At 44.5% G+C, this 10,347-nt stretch overlaps 1 long non-coding RNA gene across 1 annotated transcript; it reads left to right on the top strand.

Moving 5' to 3' along the window:
• The first annotated feature begins 2,759 nt into the window (after positions 1–2,759).
• Positions 2,760–9,982, top strand: LOC117099567. The gene is made up of 3 exons (XR_004443888.1): positions 2,760–2,770; positions 6,277–6,281; positions 9,885–9,982. It is a non-coding gene; the product is annotated as an uncharacterized LOC117099567 (long non-coding RNA).
• Positions 9,983–10,347: the final 365 nt, after the last annotated feature.

Below are 10,347 nucleotides of genomic sequence, written 5' to 3'. Positions count from 1 at the left end.
AGGTGTTTAAGTCTGTATGCCTGTTAAGTCACCTAACTAAAGAGTAATGATACAATATGCTTCTTTTTAGGGGAGAAAACCTAGCTGATTTAAAAGATAAAATCAGAGGTTGGGTTCGCAGCATTTTGGAGGAGACTTGGTTTATGTCCTAGTGGGCAGCAGTGTTTCCTCAACTATTGTGTTTGCGCTATTATTACATTACAGAGGTGACACTTCAAACATAGGGAAATGGAAGGCAAAACAGCCCCCCCATTCAGCGATAAACGTTATCAACATATTCATGCACTTCCTTCTGCTGTTTTTGCTCTTCACTTTTTATTTTAAGACCACGTTCGTAGGATGGATATATAATTGTTTATGGTGACTTTAAAAGCACCTTTCTTGCTAAAAAGAGTATTTATTCAGTCTGGAAAATTTAGACAACATGTTTTGTTTAAAAATTAATTATAATACCACCGTGAAGTCATCAATGTTTTTATACATTTTCTTGGTCTCTTTATGGACTTAATATATACAATTTAACAAATGGGAAATAACGTAATTTTATTCATAAAATGTTTCTTGGCATTACAGATGGAGCAGAGAGGAGGCACAGGGCTTCCCGCTGACTGAGGTCCTCCCAGGGTGTGACCAGCAGCCTCCCAAGTTTAGGGTCTGCAAGGAGTAAGATTTCTAAATCATCTTACACGACAACCCCTGCAGCCATGCGCCCCTTTGATAAGGGGGTGTACTCTGATAGATTTTTCAAGACAAGAGTTTGCTGGATCTGAGGCTATTTCAGCTGCTTCTGGAGATGGCAGCTCTGGGACGTTTGTGCCAGCTCTCCCTCAAGACCCCACGGATGCCACATCCTCATCTTTTGGAATCCAGTGTTGTAGAGGAGAAGTCTGAAGCCAGTTTGATTTTTGCTTCATGGTAGGAAACTGATGTTTTCAGGCTTTTCCCCTTTATTTCCATAATGAAGATGATGTCCCACCTCATCCACAGGTGTTTTTGTTACCTTGTCGGGAATGTCCAGCCCTTATGTGCCACTTCAGGTCCTCAGTCCCTTTCTCAACTTCCTCACAATCCTCCCCATCTCATCCATCTTCACTGTACTTCTGTTATTTTTTTCATTTTTGTGATCACTTTCCTATGCAACTTTTGTTCTTATTTCACAGATGCCCGTGCCAAACTTGGTGTCTGAGGCTCGGCGGCCGTGTTTTATTCTGTCTGCCTCTGCATGTACTTTGGAGAAGTGGGGTTGGAGGTTGCCCCCCAGGTGCTGTTTCAGCTGGACCTGCCCCGACTCTGTGAGTTGGGGGCGTCGGGCAGAGCCCATGTGGCTCTATGGTGGGCCGTGTTGCTGAACTGTATGTCTGAGGTTTGGGGACCCTGTTTCATTCTGTCTGCCTCTGCATGTACTTTTGAGAAGTGGGGGTGGGGGTTGCCCCCTGGGTGTTTCAGCTGCACCTGCCTAGACTCCCTGAAGTGGGAATGCTGGGCAGAACCCGTGTGGCTCTACGGTGGGCTCTGGTGCTGACAGAGCAAGAAGCCGCACTCCCAGGACATGCTTGCAGCTCTGGGCAGGTCTGGGATCGTGACAGGATCATTTCCTTCTCTAAAATACATCTCAACTGTTATCCAGAGGGTTGACTGTAGGCTGTCAACAGCTTCACTCTTCTTAGTGACCAGGAGACAATTCACTAAACAGAGTTGCTGTCAGGGTTTAATTAGGAATTTCTGTGAAAGGCTGGCGGTACAGCTCCTTCTGCAAGCCTCCTGCAGCCTCCCGGTCCCCACTCTTGGGCCCAGCCAGCTCCGTTGGTCTGTGGAGGCTGCACATTCTCTGTTCTCCTAAGGGGCTCCTGGACTTCGGGACAGCCTTGGTAAGTTGATGTGTAACTCCCAGTCTCTTCTCTCTGTAAGTAAGTACGTTCATGGAATCCTGATCTTCTAAATTGTTTCATCTTTGTAAAACAGCCACAGTTTCCTAAGCCACCTTGTGTCTGAATGTGAATCACTTGTTATTTTTCACTGCAGAAGGAACAGAACTGGAATCATAAGATTTAGAGGGTGATGAAAAGACAGAGGTTAGCATATTCCATTTTCTCACCTTTTCCTTACACCTTTTCCTTAAATGCACCCCTCGTATGTCTGTGAAGTTCTTCCCAATTCTGTAACATCACTCCATCCTCAAGTGGAACATTTGTGAACAGTCACAAGTATTGATGTGTACACCTCTGCAACCCAGCTGGAATGAATGCTTTTTATTTATGAATGGATGGTCATCGGATGGCCAGACGGATTCCCTGTGAATTGCGGGGGTCCTCATAGGTGGATGACTCTTTGAGCTTGCCATGCTTCTGGGTGGCACAGCACAGCTGACATGGAGTGGGGCAAGGGCTTGTTCCACGAGTTTCTGTGTGTTTGTTGTTGTTGTTGTTATTTTTTTTGAGATGGAGTCTCTCTCTGTCACCCAGGCTGGAGTGCAGTGGTGCGATCCAGGCTCACTGAAAGCTCCGCCTCCCGGGTTCACGCCATTCTCCTGCCTCAGCCTCCCGAGTAGCTGGGACTACAGGTGCCTGCACCATGCCCTGCTAAATTTTTTTGTATTTTTAGTAGAGACGGGGTTTCACAGTGTTAACCAGGATGGTCTCGATCTCCTGACATTGTGATCCACCCGCCTTGGCCTCCTGAAGTGCTGGGATTGCAGGCGTGAGCCACCGTACCTGGCCTGTTTTTGTTTTTTTGAGACGGAGTCTTGCTCTGTCATCCAGATTGAAGTGCAGTGTCATGATCTTGACTCACTGCAACCTCCACTCACTGCAACCTCTGCCTTTCAGTTTGAGCAATTCTCTTGCCTCAATCCCCCAGTAGCTGGGATTACAGGCATGTGCCACCATGCCTGGCTATTTTTGTATTTTTAGTAGAGACAGGATTTTGCCATGTTGGTCGGCTGGTCTTAAACTGTTGGCCCCATGTGATCTGCCCGCCTTGGCCTCCCAAAGTGCTGAGATTACAGGCATGGGCCACTGCACCCGGCCCTGTGTTTGACTCTTAAATCTTCTTTTTCTTTTTACTATTTCTCTTTCTGGACGGCCACTCAGTGGATATGGAGGAAGAGTTCACAGATGTCCGTATTACATTTCTTTCTTAAATTAGCCTCCCTTGAACACTGCTATAGGGTACAGATGCATGAAGGGCTGAAAGGGTGGTTGCGTCCCAGTAAGTGTGAGCGTGGAGCTGGTCTGTGAGACCCCGGTGCCTGTGAAGGCACCCGTGTGAGATGGCCCGGGATGGGGGTCTGCAGAGCCCTGACCGTGGCACACACCCTTCAGCTTTGATGTTTCAGGCCATTGCTCTGGTCATCAGTGAGCAGAAGGTCTAACAGCAGTGATATTTATCACTAGCTGTGTTGGCCAATGTGTTAGGAGGGTGAACGTGTTTGACTTAAGCTGTTTGATGGGTTTGCATTTAAATAGACAACTGGTGACCTGGTGCCTGGACGCTTGCTCTGTGACCTGCCCCACGTGGCTTCTCCCTCTGGTATGCATTAGATGAGATGGGCATGTTTAGGGTGGTGTGGCCCTAGACTGGAATGCATTAGAAGTGCAAACCCTGCCTCACCCCAGATCTGCCCCACCCCAGTGTGACTTTTGGAGGTGGAGGCCCAGCATCCTTCACCTGTCCTCCAGGTGGGCCTGAGGATGCTGAGGTTTCAGAGCGCTGCTTTGCTGGCACTCCAGCAAGTCCTGCTTAAAGAGGCCAGGATCTGAAATGGCAGGTTACCAAACTGTATAGCAGAAAAATAGAAACGTTTCCTTAGAATAGGTGTAGGAAGAAAAATGATTTCCTTCACCATATCTGGAAAAGATTTCAAAGGAGCAGGCACTATTTGGAATTATTAGTGGTCTCCTGTATTTCTTATCTTTTTTTTTTTTTTTGATACCAGGTCTCACCCTGATGCCCAGGCTGGAGTGCAGTGGTGCAATCTTGGCTCCCTGCAACCTCCGCCTCCTGGACTCAGGTGATCCTCTCACCTCAGCCCCCTGAGTATCTGGGACTACAGGTACGATACCATACCTGGCTAATTTTTGTATTTTTTTTTTTTTTGATACCAGGTCTCACCCTGATGCCCAGGCTGGAGTGCAGTGGTGCAATCTTGGCTCCCTGCAACCTCCGCCTCCTGGACTCAGGTGATCCTCTCACCTCAGCCCCCTGAGTATCTGGGACTACAGGTACGATACCATACCTGGCTAATTTTTGTTTTTTTTTTTTTTTTGTAGAGACGGGGTCTTGCTCTGTTGCCCAGGCTGGTCTCAAATTCAAGCATTTCTCCTGCCTGTCTCCCAAAATGCTTCTGTATCCCTGACCCAACAAGGAAGGACAAGAGGTGTGAGCCACACTCCTGGCCTCCTGTCTTTCCTTGTTGGAGCAGGGATGTAGAAGCACTTGACGCAGCTGACTTGAGCATATCTCGTTTTGCTTTGTTTTCCTCACGGGTAACCTGGCAGTGCTGTGCACCAGTGCTGCTGGTCAGCTGTTTTTTCGATGGACTGGCAGGAAATCAAACTGACACCCGGGTTCCTTTCTCCCTGGGTACTGACCAGGTGGGAGAGGAAGGACGTTATCTGAGTATCATGTTCATGAGGGCTGGTCGGGAAACGTCAACTTTAAGGTGCCTGGGATCTAAGGCATGGAACCCAGAGTGCAGCAGAACGTAGTGGATGTAGCCTTGGGAGCAGAGACGTGCGGGCCGGTGCCCTCGTTCCTGGCAGGTTCTGAGTGCAAGAAAAGGTTAGTGAACCAGCCGAGGTCACGAAGCAACCTGCCAAGACCTGCCTGGATGTATGGCTGGCGTCCGTGCTGGCCCCAAAACTGCCCATTTGGGGATTCCTTGCAGTTTCCGACCCACCTAGGGGTCCGGAGAGCGTCCAAACCATGACCTCAAAGAACGAGGTGTTGCCTTGAAATCCTCCAAGGTGAGGGTAGGAATTTTTTTTTTTTTTGCAATTAGCAACAATTTGTTGTGAATGATCTTGGACCTATTTTCCACTTCTTCGTATAGGAAGAGAGACAGAATAAAAAGTCTCAATGTGCCAGATGCCATGTAATAAAGTCGTGGGGTTAACATTGTTGATTATTATGTAACATCACGTTAATTGGAACATATTCACACGTGTCCACAGTGTGTGTGTGTGCCCAGTCCGATGAGCACGTTGGGTTGGGGTCGCTGCTGGTTCATGCAGCCCCTCTGGGTGGTGCTTTCTCTGTGACTTGCCGATTATTATGGGTACTAGTCAGTTTCCGAAGCCTCCGATTATGATGGGCATGACTATAAAGAAAATTAGAACAAATGCGTGGGCTGTAACGATAACGTTGTAAATATGGTCGTTGCCTAATTGGTTGCCGGGCTGACCTAGTTCGGCTCGAATAAGAAGACTTAGGGCTATGCCTATGATTCCAGCCCATGCGCCGAAGAGTAAGTACAAGGTTCCAATATCCTTGTGATTTGCTGAGAAAAACCAACGGTTGGCGAGCATAGGTAGAAGGAGGTAAAATAGCTGAGTAGGCATTAGGCTGTAAACCTAAGGACAGAGGTAAAGCCCTCTTTTTACCAGCCCCGAGGTGATTTTCATGTTGAATTGCACATTCAAAGGAGCAGCTTTGATTTCTGCCGGGGCTTCTCCCGCCTTTTTTTCCCTGCGGCGGGAGAAGTAGATTAAAGTCAGTTGATTAGGGTATTTAGCTGTTAACTAAATTTTTATGAGTTTGAGTCCCATTGATCTAGCAAGGGCTTAGCTTAATTAAAGTGATTGATTTGCGTTCAGTTGATGCAGAGTAGAGTTTTGCAGTCCTTATACATTTAACTTACTAAGAGCTTTGAAGGCTCTTGGTCTTATTTAACCTAAATTTCTAGGGAATAGTTAGGGCTAGTGGAGAGATTGGTAGGAGGAAGGTGGTGAGAATAATGAGAGGGGGATTAGGAGTGTGGATTTTGTGTTTTCGAATTGTCATTTTATTTTTACATTGTTAGATGTTTGCAGCAGTGTTATGGAGGTGGTATAGATTAGGCTTATATAGAAGTATAAGTTAAACAGGTTTATAATAATTATGATGATGGGGATGATGAAGTTGTTGTTTTTTATAAGTTCTTGAATGGTAATTCATTTTGGTAGGAAGCCAGTTAATGGGCGTAAGCCTCCTATGGATAGAAGAGTGGATGCTATTAATGGTATTAATCAGGTTAACTTGTTTCTGGTGCGGGATAGTATGAGGGTTGTGGTGTTTGAGTTTAGGTTTAAGGTTAGGAATGCAGTGGTTGTTAAAATAATGTATACGTTTAGGTAAAGGATTGTGATATTCGGGTTGTATATTAGTGTTATCATTATTCAGCCTATGTGTGTAATTGAGGAGTATGCTAGGATTTTACTTAGCTGTGTTTGGTTGAGGCCTCCTCAGCTACCTGCTATGATAGATAGGATTGATAGGGTTTGGAGAATATTGATATTAGTTGAAGGGTGAATTTGATATATAATTGAGATCGGGGCTAGTGTTTGTCATGTGAGAAGAAGTAGGCCAGGGATCAAGGGTGTTCCTTGGGTGACTTCTGGGACTCAAAAGTGAAACGGGGCTATTCCTAGTTTTATAGCAAGGGCTATTACTATGGCTACAGATGAGAATTGATTGATGTCATTTATTATGGTTCAATGTCTGGAGAATAGGTTGTTGGAAATAATTGCTATCATGAGGATTATAGATGCGGTAGATTGTATGAGGAAATATTTGGTGGCAGCTTCTGTGGAGCGGGGGTTTGTTTTTTTAATTAGAATTGGAGCAAAGGCCAGTATATTTATTTCTAGGCCTGCTCAGGCAAGGAATCAGTGCGAGCTTAGTGATGTAATGAGAGTGCCTGTGATCATGGTGAGGTAAATAATAAGTTGGGCTAATGGATTAATTAGTATGGGAAGGGTGTAACCAACATTTTTGGGGTATGGACCCGATAGCTTATTTAGCTGACCTTACTTTAGGATAGAGTGTGACAGGTAGCACGGAGAAATTTGGGTTCTCAGGAGTGGGTTCGATGCCTATGATTCTAGAAATAAGAGGGCTAAGAGCTCTATTGTTTATTCTATCAAAGTAACTCTTTTGTCAGACATATTTCTAGGCTTGAGGGGGAATTCTGGAGATTGTAATGGGTGTTGAGGTGTATCATATGTGGAATGCTAGTGTAAGTGGGAGGAAATTCTTTCATAGTAAATGTATGAGTTGATCATAACGGAATCGGGGGTATGTTGCTCGAATTCATAGGAATAAAGAGGTCAAGAGTAGTGTTTTGATAGTAAAGCACGTTGTGAATAGTTCTGGGTGGTGAATGGGGTAAAATGTTCCTAGGAAAATTGTAGTTGTTAGGGCATTTATCATGATAATGTTTATGTATTCAGCTATGAAGAAGAGGGCGAATGGATCCGCGGCATATTCAATGTTAAAGCCTGAGACTAGTTCTGATTCACCTTCTGTGAGGTCAAAGGGAGCTCGGTTGGTTTCTGCTAGTGTGGAAATAAATCATATTATGGCTAAGGGTCATGATGGTAGGAGGAGTCAGAGGTGTTCTTGTGTTGTGATGAGTGCATGAAGGTTGAATGAACCGCTTATTAGTAACACTGATAATAGGATAACAGCAAGGGTAACTTCGTATGAAATTGTCTGGGAGACGGCTCGTAGTGCTCCGATTAGTGCATAGTTAGAATTTGATGCTCATCCTGATCATAAAATGGAGTAGACAGCTAGGCTAGATGTGGCTAGGATAAATAAAAGTCCTAGGTTAAAATTGATTAGGGGATTGGGCATGGGGGGGGCGTCCATAGTAGGAGGGCAGTGGAAAAGGCTAGGGCCGGTGCAATGGTGTAGAGAGTAGTAGTGGAGGTTGAAGGTTTTAAGGGCTCTTTGGTGAAGAGTTTGACTGCATCGGCAAAGGGTTGTAACAGTTCGTAGGGGCCTACAATATTACGTCCTTTACGTAGCTGCATGTAGCCTAGCAATTTTCGTTCAGTAAGTGTGAGAAATGCTATGGCGGCTAGTACAGGTATGATGGTGAGTAGCAGATTTGTTGTGAACATAATGTTAAGAAGAGGAGTTGAACCTCTGATTGTAAAGTTTTAAGTTTTATGCAATTGCCGGGCTCTGCCATCTTAACAAACCCTGTTCTTGGGCCGTGTGTGTGATCTTTTGTTAAATTAAGACTAGGTCATTTGTGGAATGAGGGCACTTTATGAAATGGGCCCCATTTCTCTTGTCCTTTCATACAGGGAGGAATATATAATAGATAGAAACCGACCTGGATTGCTCCGGTCTGAACTCAGATCACGTAGGACTTGAATCGTTGAACAAACGAACCCTTGATAGCTGCTGCACCATTAGGATGTCCTGATCCAACATCGAGGTCGTAAACCCTACTGTCGATATGAACTCTAGAATAGGATTGCGCTGTTATCCCTAGGGTAACTTGTTCCGTTGGTCAAGTTATTGGATCAATTGTGGGCATTGCGCTTTGACTTGTTTAGTCTTGGCATAGGTCATTCGGAGGTTTAGTTATGCTCGGAGATCACCCCAACCAAAATTTTTAATGCGGGCGTAGTAGTTTGAGTCCGTGGATTTATGTGGGTTTTTGGCTGCATTAGTAAATTAAAGCTCCATAGGTACTTCTCGTCTTATTGTTTTATGCCCGCCTCTTCACGGGCAGGTCAATTTCACTGGTTGAAAGTAAGAGACAGTTGAACCCTCGTGTTGCCATTCATGCAAGTCCCTATTTAAAGAACAAGTGATTATGCTACCTTTGCACGGTCAGGGTACCGCGGCCGTTAAACATGTGTCACTGGGCAGGGAGTGCCTCTAATACTGGTAATGCTAAAGGTGATGTTTTTGGTAAACAGGCAGGGCTAGGCTTGCTGAGTTCCTTTTACTTTTTTAAATCTTTCCTTAAGTGCATGCCTGTGTTGGATTAACAGTACAGATAATACTGGCTTGTTTATATTTATTAATATTGGGCTGTTAAGCATCGGTGAAGTATTTCGGTCTGATTTAGGCTTATGCGGTGGAGAAGATGTTCATGTTACTCATACTAACATGATTGCTTCTATGGTGTAATAGATTAATCCAATGTGATGTGAGGAGTTCTATGAGATCTTTGGGATTTTTAAAGTAGTTGATGTTGAGCTTGAACGCTTTCTTAATTGATGGCTGCTTTTGGGCCAACTATGGAAGTTAAATTTTTTACTCTCTATGCAAGGTTTTTCCTGGTGTCTAAAGAGCTGTCCCTCTTTAGACTAGCAGTTAAGTTTACAGTGGGATTATGTAGTTCTGTGGGTAAACTTAAGGTTGAACTAAGATTCTATCTTGGATAATCAGCTATCACCAGGCTCGGTAGGCTTGTCACCTCTACCCAAAAATCTTCCCACTCTTTTGCCACATAGACGGGTGTGCTCTTTTAGCTGTTTTTGGGTAGCTCGTCTGGTTTCGGGGAATTTGGCTTTCGTTGTCTTTGCGAAATGGTCTCTAGTTAATTCATTATGCAAAAGGTATAGGAGTGAGTCCTTGCTATTTTGTGCTTGGTTAATTTTTTTTTCATCTTTCCCTTGCGGTACTATGTCTATAGCGCCTAGGTAAAATTTCTATCGCCTATACTTTTGTATATGTAAATGGTTTGGTATATGCTAATTTAGTAATAGTATTAATTGGATTTTTGGGCTAGTGTTGACTCAGGGCAATCAAGTAATATTGACATCTTCTGGGTGTAAGCTGGATGCTTTATATTGAGCTATGCCTTATTTTATCCAAGTGCATCTTCCAGTACACTTACCATGTTACGACATCTCCTCTGTATAAATGTCAGGGGTGTTGAGTTAAGTTAGTCCTTAAATATATTTGAGGAGAGCGACGGGCGGTGTGTGCGTGCTTCATGGCCTAATTCAATGAAGCACTCTATTCTTAATTTACTACTAAATCCTCCTAGGACTTTTAGATTTCATAAAAGTTATTGTAAGATTTTCTGGGGTAGAAAATGTAGCCCATTTTTCCCATCTCATAAGCTACACCTTGAGCTAACGTTTTTCCGTGGGCATTTGTGCTTACTTTGTAGCCTTTGTTAGGGTTTGCTGAAGATGGCGATATACAGGCTGAGCGAGGGATGGTGCGGTGGATCGGGGTTTATCGGTTATAGAACAGGCTCCTCTAGGGGGATGTGAAGCACCGCCAAGTCCTTTGAGTTTTAAGCTGTTGCTTGTAGTGTTCTGGCGAGTAGTTTTGTTGTTTTAACTATTGAAGTTTAAGGCTAAGCATAGTGGGGTATCTAATCCCAGTTTGAGT

This window comes from Trachypithecus francoisi, unplaced genomic scaffold, assembly GCF_009764315.1.
Source record: "Trachypithecus francoisi isolate TF-2019V2 unplaced genomic scaffold, Tfra_2.0 Lachesis_group17, whole genome shotgun sequence".
In the NCBI taxonomy this organism is placed as follows: Eukaryota; Metazoa; Chordata; class Mammalia; order Primates; family Cercopithecidae; genus Trachypithecus; species Trachypithecus francoisi.
Note: the sequence above shows the minus strand (reverse complement) of the source record. Positions and strands in the feature narration are given on the sequence as shown.